Below are 17,206 nucleotides of genomic sequence, written 5' to 3'. Positions count from 1 at the left end.
CGGCTCAGGTCAGGATCTCACGGTTTGTGGGATTCAGCCCCTCGTTGGGCTCTGCACTGACAGCACGGAGCCTTCTTGGGATTCTGTTGCCCTCTCTCTCTGCCCCTCCCCTCCCCTCTCTCTCAAAAATAAAAATTAAAAAAAAGTTTCTCTGTCTTACTCCTGAGTTTCCCTAGAGACCTTGACTGGTTGTCCAAATTTAAGAACGTGACAATCTAGTTGGAAGCTCTATGTTCACAGGTGGGGCTGGTCGAATAATGAGCTTCGCGGGAGACTGAGGACTTACCTATTTCCTGAGGGACTCTATATATTAGCATCCGAACATGTTTCCTTTGGGTCCCTGAGTTTCTCAGTGGAGTCGCTTTCTGGTATCTGCTGGGACGGTGTTATGGGTTGAAATATGTCTCCCAAAAAAAGGCATGGTCAAGTCCCAGTCCCCAGCACTCAGAACGTGATCTTTGGAAGTGGGGTTGTTGCAGGTGTGATAGGTTAGGAGGAGGGCACACTGGACAGGGTGGGCCGCTAGTCCAAAGTAACTGGTGTCCTTGTAAGATAGACATGTACAGGGACAGGCCATGTGACAACAGAGACAGAGACTGGAGGAACACTTGCCGTCTCTGGAACCTGGGAGAAGAAAGGCAGGATCCCCTCCTAGAGGCTCGAGAGGGAGGGTGGCCATGTGGACACCTTGATTTTGAACTTCCAGCCTCTAAGACTGAGAGACGTTAAACTTCTAGTGTTTGGGGCCTGCTGTCTGTGGCTCCTTGTGACGGTAGTCCCAGGACACAGTTCCAGAGAGTACAGACGACTGACCGCTGCTTGCTGCGGAGGCTGAGGGGCCAGCAGCTCGGAAGGGACACGTCCTCAGGACAGTGCAGATCATACTCAGTGGCCCTCGTCCCTTCCGTTGTCACTGTAGGGTCTCACCTTGCCCTATTCTTTTTATTTTTATTTTTTTTAATAATTTATCATCAAGTTAGCTAACATACAGTGTATACAGGATGCCCTCGATTTCAGGGGTAGATTCCCGTGGTTCATCGCGTCCATACAACACCCAGGGCTCATCCCAACAAGTGCCCTCCTCGATGCCCATCACCCACTTTCCCCTCTCCCTTGCCCGCCCTCGGTTTGTTCTCTGTAGTTAAGACTCTCTTATGGTTTGCCTCCCTCTCTGTTTGAAGTTATTTTTCCCCTTCCCCTCCCCCATGGTCTTCTGTGAAGTTTCTCAAGATCCACAGATGAGGGAAAACATATGATCTCTGTCTTTCTCTGACTGCCTTATTTCACTTAGCACAATGGCAGGATTTCATTCTTTCCCATTGCCAAGCAGTAGTCCGTTTCACCCGATTCTGCGCCCCGTGTCCCCGGGACCTGCAGTTTCTTTGGTTCCATGGCTCTTGGACGTAGCCTCCTGGTTCCTCTGGAGTGAGGAAGGGGTGATCCTCACGGGGCTGCCGTCTAGGCACCTGCGTCTTTCGCACTCAGACTCCCAGCTAATCCTTGTGTTTTCAGCCTCAGCTCACTCCTGAAAAGTATCTGGAATCTCCTGTTCCTGAGCGACCCACAACCACATATCAAATGTCCTGTCCTCAAGTTCCTCAGCTGAAGGGAATCTGCCAGGCTTCTGGGAACCCCCTGGGTCTCCCCCACAGAATTGAGGATGCCCTCTTCTGCCCCCCTCCCCCAGTGTCTACTCCATGCATTCTCCCAGACCTCTTCCTTTGGCTTCCATCTCACTTGGGGTTTATGCAGGGAGGTCCTGGAGGGACGTGTCCGTGTCTGATGCATCTGGGCATCACCTCTACTTCCTGGCCCAACATTTTCACAAAAGAGCCCCTCAGCACACACGTGTGGAATAAATGAAGGAATTGAGATTGCTAAAAAAAAAAAAAAAAAAGAACCAATCCACCCATCCTTTCTAAATGGAAATTTATATTTCAAAGTTTAAAAAAATGAGTCAAGATTGGAACTTTGGTGTAGTCTGATAATTGTAAAACCAAACATCTCCTTGCTCAGAGTTTTGAATTCCAATCAACTGCGAAAGTTTCTTGGCTCGTCTCACATTTGGGTTTGACATCCTTAAAATTAATCGGCTGAGCATGGTTTATAGCTCACAAAACTCTGGGAAGAATGCTATATTTTTCACTGGGCAATTTTACACAGATTTTCCTAGAGCCAGCTCAATGCTAGCGATCTTTTCATTCCCCCCAGATGGAGAGGTCTAACATGCTCCCCGAAAGTCACCTGTTCAAGCTAAATAGAAAACTCTTTCTGGAGGGTGTTTCTTCGCAAGAATGCACATTGTTTCAAGGTATTTCCTGGGCACTGAAAGTCAAAGACTTGCTGGAGGACTCAACGATCTGCCTCATGTCTCGCTGGGCAGATGCTTTAGTGAATGTCTAATTTCTATTTTTGGCTTTTGGGTCCATGTGCCATGAGTGACAAAGACTTCACTTCCTCTCTGTTTGATTCAAAAACGGTTTTAAGAAAAATCACGGGAAATCAGGATGGGGCACATTTTGACTATTAGCAGAAGTCGTCATGGAACGGCCTTGGTAAAGATGCAGTGGGCCAGACTGATCAGCTAGCCCGGGACTCACATTACAAAGTCACCCTGTGGGGGCACCTGGGTGGCTCAGTAGGTTGAGCATCAGATTTCGGCTCAGGGTAATGATCTCATGGTTCATGGGTTCGAGCCCTGCGTTGGGCTCTGTGCTGGCAGCTCGGATTCTGTCTCTCTTTCTCTCTCTCTCTGCTCCTTCCCTGTTCATGCTCTGTCTCTCAAAAAATAAATAAACGTTAAAAAATAAAAAAAAAAAGAAAGTCGCCCTGTGAACCGTTTTTATTTCTGCATCAGGCAGGACTCCTTTGATTACAAGTGTGGGAAACCTGACTCAAATTAGTGTAAAAAATGAATAACTTTTGGCTCACATCATCAAAGGGAAAGTTGAGACGGATGGGGTGGGACCAAACTGTGGGGTAGACTTGTTTTTAGGACATCTGGAACCGGGAAGCTGATGGCACCCTCCCTCTCTATCTCTCCCCTCTGCTTTGCTCTCTCGGGCTGGCTTCCTCCAATGGCTGCAAATACGGTGGCTCCTGGGCTCATAGCAGAGACAGCCTGAGACTGGCTGGCTCTGGGCACAAGCTGGAACCCCCTGAGAAGAGCTCAGTTTCGACCTCTCGTGTCCTATAGCCCATCCCTGGATCAGCCAGTGGAGGTGGTGCTGGAAAGTTCTGCAGGAAAACGACAGCTGTCTTTTGAAGCACGTGATGAGAGGGTGCATGATGAGAGCACATGATGAAGAACACAGGGTTTTCCTTCCTAGCCTCACAGCCTGGTGCTCTCTAGTAATTGGAGGTGAGATGTCTTTTCTCTTTAGACCCTCAAAAATTGTTGCAACAGCATCATTTCAGCAGTGGGTTGGAGCAGCAGGAGGGTCGCGTCAATACGCAGGAGTCAGGTGCATCGGGAGCGCGGCAGGGGGTAGCCAGCCCAGCACATCTTTTCTATCATTGCCCTTGAGCTTGCGGTTGGGTGGGGCTGAATCTGGAGCATCAGACGTTTATGGCCTGGGGCAGGGAAAGAAGTGGAGGCTAGAAATCAGGTAGAGGCGACTGTGGTTGAGAGAGCCCTGGCTCCTGGAGGGTCGGGGCTAGACCTGTCCTGATGTCGCCCTGCACAACTGCCACGCGGTCTGTAGGCGAGGAAACTGGGCAGCAGAAAGCTGAGCTGACTGGTCCAGACCTGTGGGGCGTTAGCGGCACAGAAGGCACTAGGGCGTCATTCTCACTTCCCGCTATGCCGCTTGAGGAGGCTTGAAACTGGCTCGGGGTGGACGGAGGAAGCCCAGCTACCGTCCGGCTGTGGGGTCAGTGGAAACCTCAAATCCTCCTCTTCAGTCGGTCTCACCATCCTTCTTCTCTTGAAATAATACAGCCGCGTCTCTGGAGCATTTTATGTTAAGCTGCCTCTGGAACCTCACGCACCCCCTGTCCAAGAAAGTAAACTCCAGCCCCGTGGGCAAATCTGAGCATCTAACTACAGGCTCTTGCCCTGAGCTTCGAAAGTGTGAGCTGTGCAGGCAAGCCGGGAAGCCTGGACACTCTCCCTCCATCCACCCTAAGTCCCTTCTAGGAATCTGATTTTTATCTTTTTAAAAACATTTTTTTACATGTTTATTTATCCTTTTGAAAGAGAAAGAGTGTGAGTGGGGGAGGGGCAGAGAGCGAGAAGACACAGAATCCGAAGCAGCTCCAGGCTCTGAGCTGTCAGCACAGATCCCGACGTGGGGCTCGAACCCACGAACTGCATGATCGTGACCTGAGCCAAAGCCGGATGCTCAACCGACTGAGCCACCCAGGAGCCCCCTGATCTTTATCTTAAAGGCAGAAATGCCTGTTAACTTTCCTTTTTGTCCTTTTTCAGTGCTTTCTAAGCATTGGCAAGAGCAGCATTTAATGCGCAGGACTGTCTGTCCTCAGGAACGCTCACTTCTCTGGCCGGGGAAGAGATGCTCCCAGGAGAGTTTTGACAGGAAATGCTCGTCGACTGTGTGCCCTGACCCACCACCAAGGAAGATGCAACTATTTGCCCCTCTAGCTGATGTCTTTGTGGAGGTGCATGTGGAGCTGATGACAATGTGATCATCCTTTCATTTTAGGGATCTTGTGATCTTAAGATCAGGGCAAATTATGCCCAAGTGGGACTCCGCCTATAATGCTGTAGTCTTCCTGTCTGCTTGTTGTTCGCCGAATCTATTGATGCTTCTTGGGAAGATCCTTTTGGTCTCAAGCAATATCCTTGGGGCTGAGGAGTCGAGGGCGTGGGCTGTGACCCAGAAAAGGCCTTTGCAAGTGTGGAAGGCTGAGGCACCTTGTTACTTGCCAGGGGATCAGGAGCTCATCTCTCAACCGGGGACAAAGGTCACGGTGATGGGCTTCTCTCAATTCCCCAGGTGTTAGCCCGACACGTTTCTTTAAAAAAAATTTTTTTAAGTTTATTTATTTTTGACAGAGAGAGAGAGAGAGAGAGAGAGAGAGAGAGAGTGTGAGCCTGGGAGGGGCAGAGAGAGAGAGGGAGACACAGAATCCGAAGCAGGTTCCAGGCTCTGAGCGGTCAGCACAGAGCCCAAAGTGGGGCTCGAACCCACAAACCGTGAGATCATGACCTGAGTTGAAGTTGGATGCTTAACGGACTGAGTCCCCCAGGCACCCCAGCCTGTCACGTTTCTGAACATTCCCACAAACTAAATGGGTCTCCATGTCAACTGAGATACAGCATTTGCCACCTCAGGGTCACGTCCGTTGTGTTATTTACACTTTCTTCTCCATCGGCATGGACTTACTACGTTGAATTAAAATGGTTTTTGAGGGGAAATCATTTCACATTAAAAAAAGAAAAGAATTACAATTCTACTTAAGGGCATTCTTCCACATTATATTACCGCATAGATGCGATGGTGCGAGTCATTATAATAGTCTGGACCTCTGGGCAGATTTTACATGTTTGCTGGTTTGACGGGGACTGCAAACGGCTGATGGAACCAATCAGAAGAAATGCCATGGGAGAGGTACAGAACAGTAAGAGAGGCCGTCTTTTCAAGAGAAGAGGCTCAAAGCCCGAGAGGCAACCAGGACCAGGAGTCCTGTGTGTGACTGAGCTGGAGACTAAGTAAATACAATATGGCATCTTCAGTCCTGTGTGGGTCCAGCAGTATTTCTTCTTTGTGTCTGTCACACGATACACGTAAACACAGCTGTTGGAACTGAAAGAAACTTCAGAGCTGATGTACTAGGTCTGTACTGGTCGGGGGTCTGTACAGGGAAAAGAAGCACTTCTAGCTGTTATGGGCAGAAAGGGTTCCATTGTGGGGAAATTTGGGAGGGTCAGTGGAGTAAGCTTGGGGTTGGGCCTCCGGGAATGATTCCCAGGACTCCCTAGTCTCTCCCCTGGCCCTTTCTGGAAGGTGGGGACACAGGGGCTTCCCTGGAGAGCCTGTGTGGCCACCACCTGGGGTAGGAATGGACAGGGGTTGGGGAGGGACGTGGACACATCTTTGGCTATTGCCTGGAGGCTGGAATGTGGACTCTGTGATGCCCAGCCCAGCTGCCCCTGCACCCCCACCACCCCTTGGCACCTGGGAAGCTGGAGTTTCCTTTAGAATTCTGTCTACCCTCCACACTCTGACATTTCCAGAGGAGACACCTCCCAGCAGCCAAGGACAAGCCTCCAAAATGGGTGCAGGTGTGAGCCATTAACGGCTGACACCCGCTTTGGCTGAGGTGGGGGCCCCAGGCCACGAAGGGTCTGGAGGAGGCTCCCTAGCACCCGCACACTCTGCTTGCCAGCAGAAAGTCTCCGGTGTGCATCCCTCCATTTTTCCCACGTCACACCAGAACATCCACATGGGGAAGCCTAGCTCCCACCCAGAGCCCTAGAAACTAGCAAACCTGGGAATGGGATGTGCAGCTCTCTAACTTGTGCCGAGAGGTATGGGGAGAGGTGCCGAGGTCAGTCCAACGCGACCTTCAGTGGGAAACTGAACTGAGAGCTTCTGTGGCTTATGAGGTCCCTCAGGTGGCCGGGACCCAAGACCCTCGATGTTCGGGTCAGTGCTGACATTTGAGATGGTTTCCTCCTGGGACCAGGTGGGGGAGAGCAACTTAGACATTTCAGTGATAATCATAAATCCCAGTGATTAAGGGAGGAGAAAAAAAACCCATGGAGCCTGGGTTGAGTTGCCACCACCTGCCACCAGCTTCTAGAAGTTTCTCTAGTCACAAGCAGTGTTGGAAAGGGTCTAGATCACCTGAAAGTAATGTAACCTTGCGTGTCAACTATGCCTCAATAAAAAAAACAAAAACAAAAGAACCCCCACTAATTCCTAAGACCAAGCAATATTTGAAAGGAAATGGTCGTATTTAAAAAAAATTTTTTTTTAATGTTATTATTTATTTTTGAGACAGAGAGAGACAGACCACGAGCAGGGGAGGGGCAGAGAGAGAGGGAGACACTGAATCCAAAGCAGGCTCCGGGCTCTGAGCTGTCGGCACAGAGCCCCACGCGGGGCTCGAACTCACGAACCGTGAGATCATGAGATGAGCGGCAGTGGGACACTTACCCTACTGAGTCCCCCCCAGGCGCTTCGGAAGTAGTTGCATTCTTAATTGCAAAGAGAGAGTGCTGAAAGGGACAGGCTTGTCCGGTTAACCTCTGCGGGGCCACACTGCTTGGGACAGGAAGTCTTAATCTGAGGTTGCCTTATTTGCAGCAGGTGATGGCCTTGGACCCAGGGTTCCCCCCAGTGCTGAACTTGCAGACACCAACCAGTGAAGTGCAGCCAATGTCCCCGCAGCATGGGGCCCAGTCCAAGGCTGCCCTGTGCGGTGGGGTCGCAGGTGGGAGCACCGGCGTCCCACGGGTAATGCGGTGGCCACGCTGAGCCTCTGCTCATTTCTTCTTCATCTACAGGCGCCGGGCAGGGAATTACCACAACCGAGGCCCCCATCTCTGTCCCCTAGGCTGACATTTTGCCAGCTGAACCTTAAGCTGTGCAGGAGAGAGGCTGGCTGTGTGCATGGAGGTCTCTGTTCTTGGATGCCCCGCGAAAGATTTCCGTGAGGATCTGGGCTCGAATACAGGCAGACAGAAGGAAGGTAGCAATTGCACAGCTGCTTATGAAGGACAGTACACTCTCGAGGTGGGAGAGAGGGCAGGTCCAGAAGTGGCCACTGCCCTGAGGCTACAGGGGTCTTTTCTTTTTATGGAGGTGGGGGTCTTGGGCCACAGGATGGAGTGATGTCTACTGGGGGCTCCTGCCAATCATGAGGGAGAGTTTTGGACCCTACAAGGTTTGCACTGCCTCCCTCCCGGCAGCCTTCCCCCACGGAGGGAGCAGACTGAAATACAAATGCATTATAATGAACCTCGGGGGTCACCCTGGGGCAGAAGTTCAATAGGTGAGCACAGGTTTTGCACCTGTGGCTCCTGGTCTGCCAGCCCCCTGGGGTGTTACAAGCCTCAAGGCCATGATGTTGAAAGCCACAAAGGCAAGATGTTGTACCCTCAGGCTTGTAAAGTGTCGCCCCGGGTATCACAGCCCAGGCCTCCCAGCTCCTGGCTAAGCTGCCTACTCTAAGAGGGGACAGGCTTGGTTTCCTCCAACTGTCTCCCCCTCTTCCCTACATTTAAAGGGGATAATCTGTGGAGAGGAGTTAATGATATCTTTACTCTCTACACTTGGCTGCACGAAGATCTCAAAGTCATAAGTATCTGTTAGACGTTTCTTCATCTTTCCCGTTAATCTCACAAAGAGCCCCATGATGCAGAGCAGGGGAGGCTTGGGGGTGTTGGAGGCCAGGGTTTGGGCTGAGCCCTGCTCTGGCCCCCAGGGTTTTCTCACCTATAAAAGGAGGCCATAATCTCGCCTGACAACAAGAAAAAATAACAAATTATCTATTTAAAGGTGGGGGGTGGTGGTGATGTTTGAGATAACGAGGTAATGTGTATTAAAGTGTAGTGAAATGTGCAAGGGGCGGCTGGGTGGAGGGTGGTGATGTTGGGGTAACCCAGATAATGTGTATCAAAGTGTAGTGAAATGTGCAAAGCCTGGCAAGTTGTTTCTCAAGAATTTTCTTGCAGCTCTGAGCAAGGAAAGCGCCCTGTGTCCCCTCGGATGTGTCCTAGAGTGGCACCATCGGCCGCAGAGTCAGAACCATTATGTGGAGAACTTTTAAAAAAGAAGTCGTCCCATTTTCTTGCCTTTTCACTGGCGAACAGAGCTTTGCTCAGCAGAAGGCGGGGTGGGGGGGGGGGAGGTTGATTGCTGGGTTTTCTATTTGAAAGGGAAGTTATTAGGAGAAGTCCCGATTCAGAAACTTCAAGGAGAAACAGGAGGGTGTGGTGAGGGTGGAGGGGGGAGATTGCATTTCCTGTTTGCCTTCCAGATGGTGTTGGAAAACACTGCAGGAAAACCATGGATACCCACGGAAAGAAAAAAAAAATTCCAAAACTCATTCTCTTTGCCACCAGGGGCCCAGCCCTAAAGGTGACGAGTCCAAGAGGTGGATTTCTTTTCAAGAGTCGGCGTTTGCGGGAGTCCAGCTAGAGGCTTGTAGGGTGAAGACCGCGTTGGGAGGGCAACATCAGCCTGCAGCAGGGGCCAGAAGCAACAGAGCTCAGAGAGTCTGGTTTTCATTTACAGTTGGGTCAGGCCCTGCGGTGGGGAGGGGGAGAGGAGGGGTCGGGAGGAGGGGAGGGGAGGAGGAGGGGGAGGAGGAGGAGCTGGAGAGAGCCCTGACTGTATCCCTGGATCGGGTCCAGTTCGGAGCTCAGTCTTCCACTGAGGGCCGCTGAGTTCTCCTGTACTCCAGCCTCCAGCGAGGACCCGGAGGGCTTTTTCCTCCTCCGCCCGGAGCCCCTCTCCGGCAGAAAGGAGAGCAGACACAGTGAGCGGGAGAAACATGCATCAGATTCGATCATAAGTGAACGCGGGAGCCCAGGGACACACACGTCTTCAGGTTCGCTCAGGGTGAGTGCGATTGCCCCTCTGCTTTGCCGAGTCTGCGGGCAAGAAGGAAATGCTTTAAACCCGGGGATCGTCTCCAGGAGGCTCTCCTGTTCGCTTGAGTCCGTTTTCTGGACGCCTTCTCCGTCTCTGGAAGATTCTGCTGAGTTGCCTTTCTGGCTTGGTGGCCCCTGGGTTTCTCCAGCTTGGGTAGGGCCGCCGCTTGCCCGCGAGCTCTGGGCTGCCGTCGGGTGGCGCCGCGGGCTTTCTCTGCCTGTCCCTCGCCAACCCCCCCCCCCCCCAACTGTGGTGGTGCCGGGCTCGCTGCCGTCTGTTTTTGACGGCACTCGGTGGGGACCTGCTGTGTTTTTTTCCTTCTTTATGTAATTAATTAATTATTTATCTTTAGCATGAAATATATCGTCAGATTGGTTTCCATACAGCACCCAGTGCTCTGTGAGCAGACGTGTCTTGGCTAGAGGATTCAAGAGCTACCTGTTGAGCAGCTCTCTGGGGAGATTCTCTCTGAATTCTCCCAGCTGGGGGTGTGGGGGGGGTGCTTTCCGCCCGGGGCCTGGCGTGGGCAGGGGCTGGTGGAGCACATCTGTGGCCTTCGGGGGTGATGTTGGTGCCCAGGCTCGGGGCGAGTCAAGAGTTCCCCAGCCGGTGCCACCGGGCCGACCTCTTTTGAGGAACCTGAGGTCACTATTGCAGTCTTTACCCTCGGGGGTTGCAGAGAGGAGCTGCCGAGGTCGAGGTCGGAGGAGGAGAAAGCCTTTGGTGTCTGGGCTGCGTGCCCACTGGATAAGGCAGGCCTCCGGCGGCCGTGGGCCCGGCCCGTGGTGCCCACATGTGCTGCGGGTGCCAGACTGGGACGCCCAGAGGCCTGTTCCCTGGCCGGGAGGGCGGGACGTGGGTCCTTGCTCGCCCACGATGGAAAGTGTCTCCTGAGAGCTGCCAGCCAGCTTTGGGGACCTGTTTCAAGAGCCTGGTGTGTTAGAAAGTGGGCTGGGGTTGAAGCATGGGTGGGGTCCCTGGGCAGGCCCAGGGGAATACTGGGTCTGGGGTGGGGGGAGTGTAGAACAAAAATCAGCAGCTCACAGCCTAGCCCCAGGAGCAAACTTAGAGGCTGGTCTGGACACCCAGACTGGCCTGAGTGTAGGGCTGTGTCCTGCACCCAGAGGGAGCACGGGGGTGCTGACCCGTGCCCGCCCCTCCTTGCCCTGCACACAGCTATCCCCACACGACAGCTGTAGGATCCGAGAGCCGCAAAGGTGCTTGGAGCTCATGTGGGCAGATTTTTCCCCTGCCTGGGATCCCCCAACCTCCCAGGGCATCCACTCTTAACAGTTGCGAAGCCTGAACAGAAATGGCTTCAAAAACCAAACATTCTTTGTTCCTAACCAGCGTTCTATTGGAAAGCAGTTGGCTGTTGGACAGTGTACCAGAACTTCTGAGTTCTTTGCTGGGCGAAAGGTAATGGCAGAGATTCTTGGTTGGAAGCCACTGAGGTGTGGCCCGCTGGTTTTAAAGATGCAGAATCAGGGGCGGGGGCCCTGAGGTGCCAAATCATTGCTTGCAGAGGCCACAGAAACAGTACGTGGTTGAGATGGTGGGTAAAAGCATCCCCATTTCAGGAAAGCAGATGTCCGAGCAATGGAGGATCCCACACTCACTTAACATCTGAACTGGAACGGGCTCTTTGATTTGTTTTCCCCAGAGGATAGTGTCCTTCTGTCCTGTTCTGTTCTAAGTAATGGGACAATGGGTTTAGGCCCCCTAAGGCTCTCCCAGCCCAGCGGAGGGAGAAGGAGGTGCTAGGAGCTGGCAGGGACATTGGCCGTACGACCTGAGAGCCTGAGGAGGCCTTCTTCATTCAGGTCACCTCTGGGGCTGGGGCCCAGAGGGGTGGGAACTGTATTTTACTCGGTTCTTAATGTGGGCTCGTTGCTGAGGGTGAAGGCACAAGGATGGGGAGGTGAGGGGCTTTTGTAGGAACTTTACGTATAGGAATGGCCGTGTGATCTTGACCATCTATGTGGAGGCAAGGGATTGTATTGCTGTGAGGCTGAGTTTTCTCTTTCCCTACTCCAGCAGGGAGATGGCCATTAAGAAGACACTGGTGGAGAACAAGACCTGGGAGGGGATGGCACACAGCAAGGTGGGGAGGTGTGGTCGTGCTGCTTTTTTCTTAGGGGAAATTGGAGGGTGTGGCCACCCCACCCTCCAGGGCCGGGGAAACCTCTAGATGGTTAGCCTGTGGCCCAGGCTCTTCCATTTCCTGGGAGGAAGTGTGCCCCTCTCCACCATGCCGTGGCTGTCCGCTGATGGCCTGTATGGCAAATGTCCAAACGAGGGGTCGTAAGGACCTGTTTGATACCAAATCTTTCTGAACAGAAAGGTCTTTTCTTTCTGTACCTCCCTTTATAACAAAGTGTTTAGCATTCATACATTTGACTCTGTCCTCAGGAGCCCCTTTTGTCCTTTTTTGTTGCTTAGAACCGAACATGTCACTGGTGATAAAGCAGGAGGAAACATCTCTAATCGATGATCAGTGATTGATTCCTACGAGGCTCCCCCTCCGACCGTAGTTTGGGGTTAGGAGGCCACAGAGGCCACCGCTGTATGCCAGCTTGAAACCAGTCTTCTGTCCCTTTTGAGAGTCGGAGAGGGTTCCCGCCCTGGGAGCTTGCTCAGCGTGTTTGGACAACCGGATAAAGTATGGTCCCTCCCAGCAGCCTGTACCACCCGCCACTGTTATGTGAAATTCCACATTTAGGGTTTAAAAGTCACCGACAAGCCACAAATTCTGCCTGTGAGACCATCTCGCAAGGCAGGCTGATGGCCTCAGCCCACACTTGTGTTTGACCATTGGTTTTGTCACTGTTCTCTTTGGAACAACCTGGGGATCTGTTATCTTTTGGAGAAGAATCCCAGGCTGTTTCCCCATCTGAGTGGGACACGGTGAGGCAGTCCCTTAGGGTTTATGTGCCACGGCTGCGTAAACATCCACTGCCGGAGGCGTGACCTGACATTAAAAAAAAAAAAAATCCTATTAGTAGCTCTAGCCGAGGAAATGAAAGACTTACTTAATTCAAATTTTAAAGCAGGGAAGCATCGAAAAGTTCCTGTACATTCAGACAGATTTGAGCAAGACAAGGACGGCTGTCTTCATTCCCCACACTTCCAGACATGGCTTCTGTCTTTCCAGTGTGAAAATTCTGGAAGGTTCTATGCTTTAAAGAAAAGATGCTCTTGGCTCTCTCTGCAGCATAGGCAATGGCCCCCGACACCTCACACTCAGCACACACTGTGATCTGATTGACAAAGGGGGGGGTCTCTTCATGATGTTAATCTTTGGAAGCACAGTTTTTAACACCTTCTGGTCTCCTGGGTCTGTTCTGGAGGAAGACGAAATTCTGGCTTAGCACATTCACCCGGGTGTAGCCTTTCCTGAAAATGCAGTGTGGTTTTCTTTCCTCTAGAGGGCGGTGTATCTTTCTGAGCCCCAGAAAAATCTCGAAAGGGGTGGGAGTCCTTCAGGGTGGGGTTTCTGGGTTTGCAAGGGTTGATAGACATCTCAACAGGGTTCATGGGTAACTTTACACTGTTTAAACACGTATATTTTTAAATGTGCCCGTAATATCTGAAGTAGATATAAATTTAGAATTTTATTTTTTTTTCTGTGCTCAGGTATTGAAGTGAGATTATGTGTTGAAACGAGGCATTCTGTACTCTAAAATAATTTCATTACAAGGGCACTAACCATATAAGAACTTACAAAGGAAACATTTTACCCACATATCCTAAGAAAAGTTTAAATTAACAGTAAGTTGTTTCAGAACCCAAGTGAATTTGCATGTTCATGCCTTAATGTGTCCACATAGAATTTTTGAACGTAAAACAGGCAGTAATAATGTTAAGGTAGTAAACTGATCCAGTAACTCTCAGACTTCTCATTATCCGCCCTTTGCTGCTTCCCCCCAAAGGGTGACTTGTTTGAACATATTTTAAAAAATGCACACAGACTACGATAATTATGAACGTCCCATTTTAAATCTTGGTTAATAAAAAAAAAAACATATATTACTGACTCTCAGACTTCTCGTTTGCCGAGCTATCCACTGTTAGGATCCCGAAGGACAGGATCCCAGCTCCGAGAGGAGGACCCTAACCTTGTACTCTGTCCATGTGTTCTCCTATTCATTCAAGCTGGATAAGCCTTGCTGTACTCATGGCATGGAGCTTTGGGGTTGAGGGAGGGCACAAGGGTGACTGAGACATAGACCCTGCCCTCTGGTTGGCAAATATGTGATTGCCATTGGGCTATTTTAAATATCATAAAATTGGGCCTCTGGGTAGCTCAGTAGGTTAAACACCCGACTTCGGCTCAGGTCATGATCGCACAGTCCGTGAGTTCGAGCCCCGCGTCAGGCTCTGTGCCGACAGCTCAGAGCCTGGAGCCTGGAGCCTGCTTCAGATTCTGTGTCTCCTTCTCTCTCTGTCCCTCCCCCGCTCGCACTCTGTCTCTCTCGAAAATAAAATAAAAACATAAAAAAATTAAAAAATAAATAAATATCAAAAAATTACCACCTTGGTGGATACTTTCGCCACACCCTTGATATTTCAGATGAAGGAATGGGGCACAGAGAGGTGAATTACTGGTCTGAGGTCACAGTGCTAATAGTAGAGTGAAATCAGAATTTCTGGGCGCCCCTGCCCACGGTAATGCACGCCCGTCAGCAGGTGTCCGGGACCAGGAATATCCAGGGAGTAAAAGTTGTTAGAGAATATTCTAGAACATCTTGTGAAGAAAGGCACTTCTTCCCATTGACCCATCTTCCGTGGAGTAGCATATTATCACAAGTTTAGTTGGCAGAGGGGTAATTGTTACTTTAAAAAAAATCTGGAAAGAAAAAGGAGAGGAGAAAAGTAAGACAAACATGTAAAGTCCTGCCAAACCCTTTCCCAAAGGCAAATTATTAATCTTTTGGAGGGGTCTGGCTGCGTCTAGCATAGCATAATCCCTGCCGTCCTCCTGAATTCGAAGACTCAGGAAATAACCAGGAAACATTTGCGGGTTAGCAGCGGCCAGGGGAAAGCACAGTAGGAAATGGTTCGGTAACATTTCCCCAGTGTGTGCTGTACATTTAGTTTTCATGGACCCAGAGCATCGAGAGTTGGCCGCTGGATGGAAGAGCCCCCCGGGTGAGTTTAATTTGAAAATTAAAAATCGAACAACAGCTGGAGATGACTCAGGTCTCAAGGGAAGCCATTCCAGGAAACTGGTTTTTCTCTTCTGGAATCTTCATCAGTTGATTCAGCAGCCTGGGGCCAGCCGCCAGAGCAAGCGCCAGCTCAGCTGAGGCCCACAGATTGCCCAATGTGTCCCTGGGGGACTCTGTGTTTCTCGTGGGGGCAGCAGGATCCCCATCACTGGTCCCGCCCAGGGAAACAGAGGAGAGGAAATAGTCTCCAAACCTTGTCTGTCAGAGCATCAGCAGTTAGCCTTATTTTACGCCTAAGATAAGTGAGCCTGGAGAGATCAGCTGATCATTACTGATAGAGAGGAAAGGAAGTAGGAGTTTTCCAGGCTCTTACACTAACTCTGGTGTTGAGGATGTCATATCAGACGTCTTCAGCTTAAGGTTTTAAAAAGTCTATTTTAAGTAACTTTCTCTTCTAGACTTGATCGTGAGTCGGAGTAGAAAACAAACAATGTTGAACTTTTCCTTTCGATCTGAGAGCGCTTTAGCCACTTCGAATAACCCAGCAACAGAACGCCATGGGTTTGGAGAGGCCAGTAGCCCCAAAAGTCCGTGGCCAAGAAGGGAAGAGGCAGATGGAACCCGGCACCATGCTTCACGGGGCTGGAATGAGACGGGTGTTTGCACAATTTCTTCTGAAGCAATTTCTAAGGCATTCTCTTCCTTAATGTTAAATCCAACCTAGTCTCTGCTCAACGTTTATAATTAGCAGTATAAATGGAGAAGTCTCGTCTGGCTGCCTTCTATGTTTGCATGGTGGTGCCTAGCTCTCTCATCTACAGCAGATGTAGAACCTTCTGCTTCACGGTTATTGCCTTGGACCCTAGGAATATGTCTTCAAATACATTTCCAAGTATCTGGCACCTAATTTGAAGGATCTTCAAGCTGCCTTTAGGGGGGGAAGGACGCGAACCCTGAGGGCGCTCAGCACATGCTTGCACGTGACCTCCATGAGGGAGGAGGCTGCTTGCAAGGGATGTCCAAACCCCCTCCCGCTTCCTTTCTTGCTCTGTTTAGAATTCTTTAAATATTTTTTCCAATTTATTTTTGAGAGACAGAGAACGAGTGGGGGAGGGGCAGAGAGAGAGGGAGACACAGAGTCTGAAGCAGGCTCCAGGCTCCGAGCTGTCAGCACAGAGCCCGACGCGGGCCTTGAACCCGCGAACCATGAGATCGTGACCTGGAGCTGAAGCTGGTCTCCCAGCCGACTGAGCCACCCAGGCGCCCCTGTCTTGCTCTGTTTAAACACAGGAGCTGCGGAACGGGTATCGTTTTACTTGATTTTGCCAGGAGGGGCCAAACATCAAAGATCTTGAGTTGGCTCTTCAGCGTCTGGCAAGGACACTGTGGGTGGCAGTGAGGCCAGGCCAAAATACATAATCAGAAGAGTTAAAATTTTGCTATCACAGGAAACATGTTCAGAGCCTGGGTCAACCAGATAATTGTTTGCAGACGTGGATGCGTGGCTGATAATTCTCTTCTCTGGTGCTTTTTCATAGAATGGAAAGAAGAGGTTTAAGAGGTTGTAAAACAAACAGTGACAAAAAACCACCTCCTGAGTTAGAGGGGCCTTCTTAGTGTTCTCCAAATCGCTTGAGGATCCCCCAAAGCTCTTTCCAATGGCAGGCATATAGTAAATTCTATCCTCTTCCTTCTCTGGGAACCTAATGAATCCTTTCAGTTTTCTCCCTGGGGACAAGGATGGGGACTCCTTTCCCAGGATTCAGGCAAGAAGGGAAAGGGAGTAAGGGAAAGAGAGAGAACCAGGGTGGCAGCCAGCTCAAGGTCCCTGGGGTTTCCTGAAGTGTGAGTCACAGCAGATAGGACGCACTCCCGCCCCCGCGTCCTACACTGCTGTAGCTCCCCTGTGAAATGGGACACCAGGAGTTAACAGAAGTCCTAGGACTCAGTAGGAGCACCAGCCTGATTTTAAAAAGCGGTAGAGGACGGAATAAATGCCCTCAAAATGGAGCCTCTGGAACTCTGGAAGTATTTAAGCCTTTGTTTCAAAATGATTTCCTTGTGTGCATGTGTGTGTCTCTTTCTTAAAAAAGCTTTCCAGACGTGGAAAATGAAACCGCTTTTGAGTAGACTTAATGAAAACTAATTTCACGGGGTTGCTAAATAGCTCGGGAGAGTCTTTGGAGTATGACCGAATATGATTGCAAGTTGGAGGTCCAGGGAAAGCAATCTTTGTAATAAGAGCTATCTTTTTAAGTTTCAAATGGGCAGCTACACAAAGGAAAAAGGCACCTGGAATCCTTTTCACAATGAGGTGGAGTGAAAAAAGGAATTACTAATTCTCAATAGAAAGATGAGAGTGAAAACTTAATGAAATTCTATTATTGAATCTGTTGCCCTTTGGACACAGACTCTATGACCCAAAGGAGCACCTCACTCCACCCAACCCAAGGGGCTCAAGCAGCCGGT

General features: G+C 50.5%; 1 protein-coding gene across 7 annotated transcripts in view; it reads left to right on the top strand.

The window, feature by feature from the left end:
- Window positions 1–9,281: 9,281 nt before the first annotated feature.
- Window positions 9,282–17,206, top strand: part of COL6A3 (collagen type VI alpha 3 chain) — a 79,870-nt gene continuing 71,945 nt past the window's right edge. The window contains exon 1 of one of the 7 annotated variants that reach the window (XM_027046883.2): window positions 9,282–9,533. The gene's annotated coding sequence lies outside the window, so the exon portion shown is untranslated. The remainder of the gene's footprint in view (window positions 9,534–17,206) is intronic. The other 6 variants (XM_027046900.2, XM_027046893.2, XM_027046908.2 and 3 more) reach the window with 6 other exon arrangements.

Source organism: Acinonyx jubatus, chromosome C1 (assembly GCF_027475565.1).
Source record: "Acinonyx jubatus isolate Ajub_Pintada_27869175 chromosome C1, VMU_Ajub_asm_v1.0, whole genome shotgun sequence".
Classification (NCBI taxonomy): Eukaryota; Metazoa; Chordata; class Mammalia; order Carnivora; family Felidae; genus Acinonyx; species Acinonyx jubatus.
This window is presented reverse-complemented; position numbering and strand designations above follow the sequence as displayed.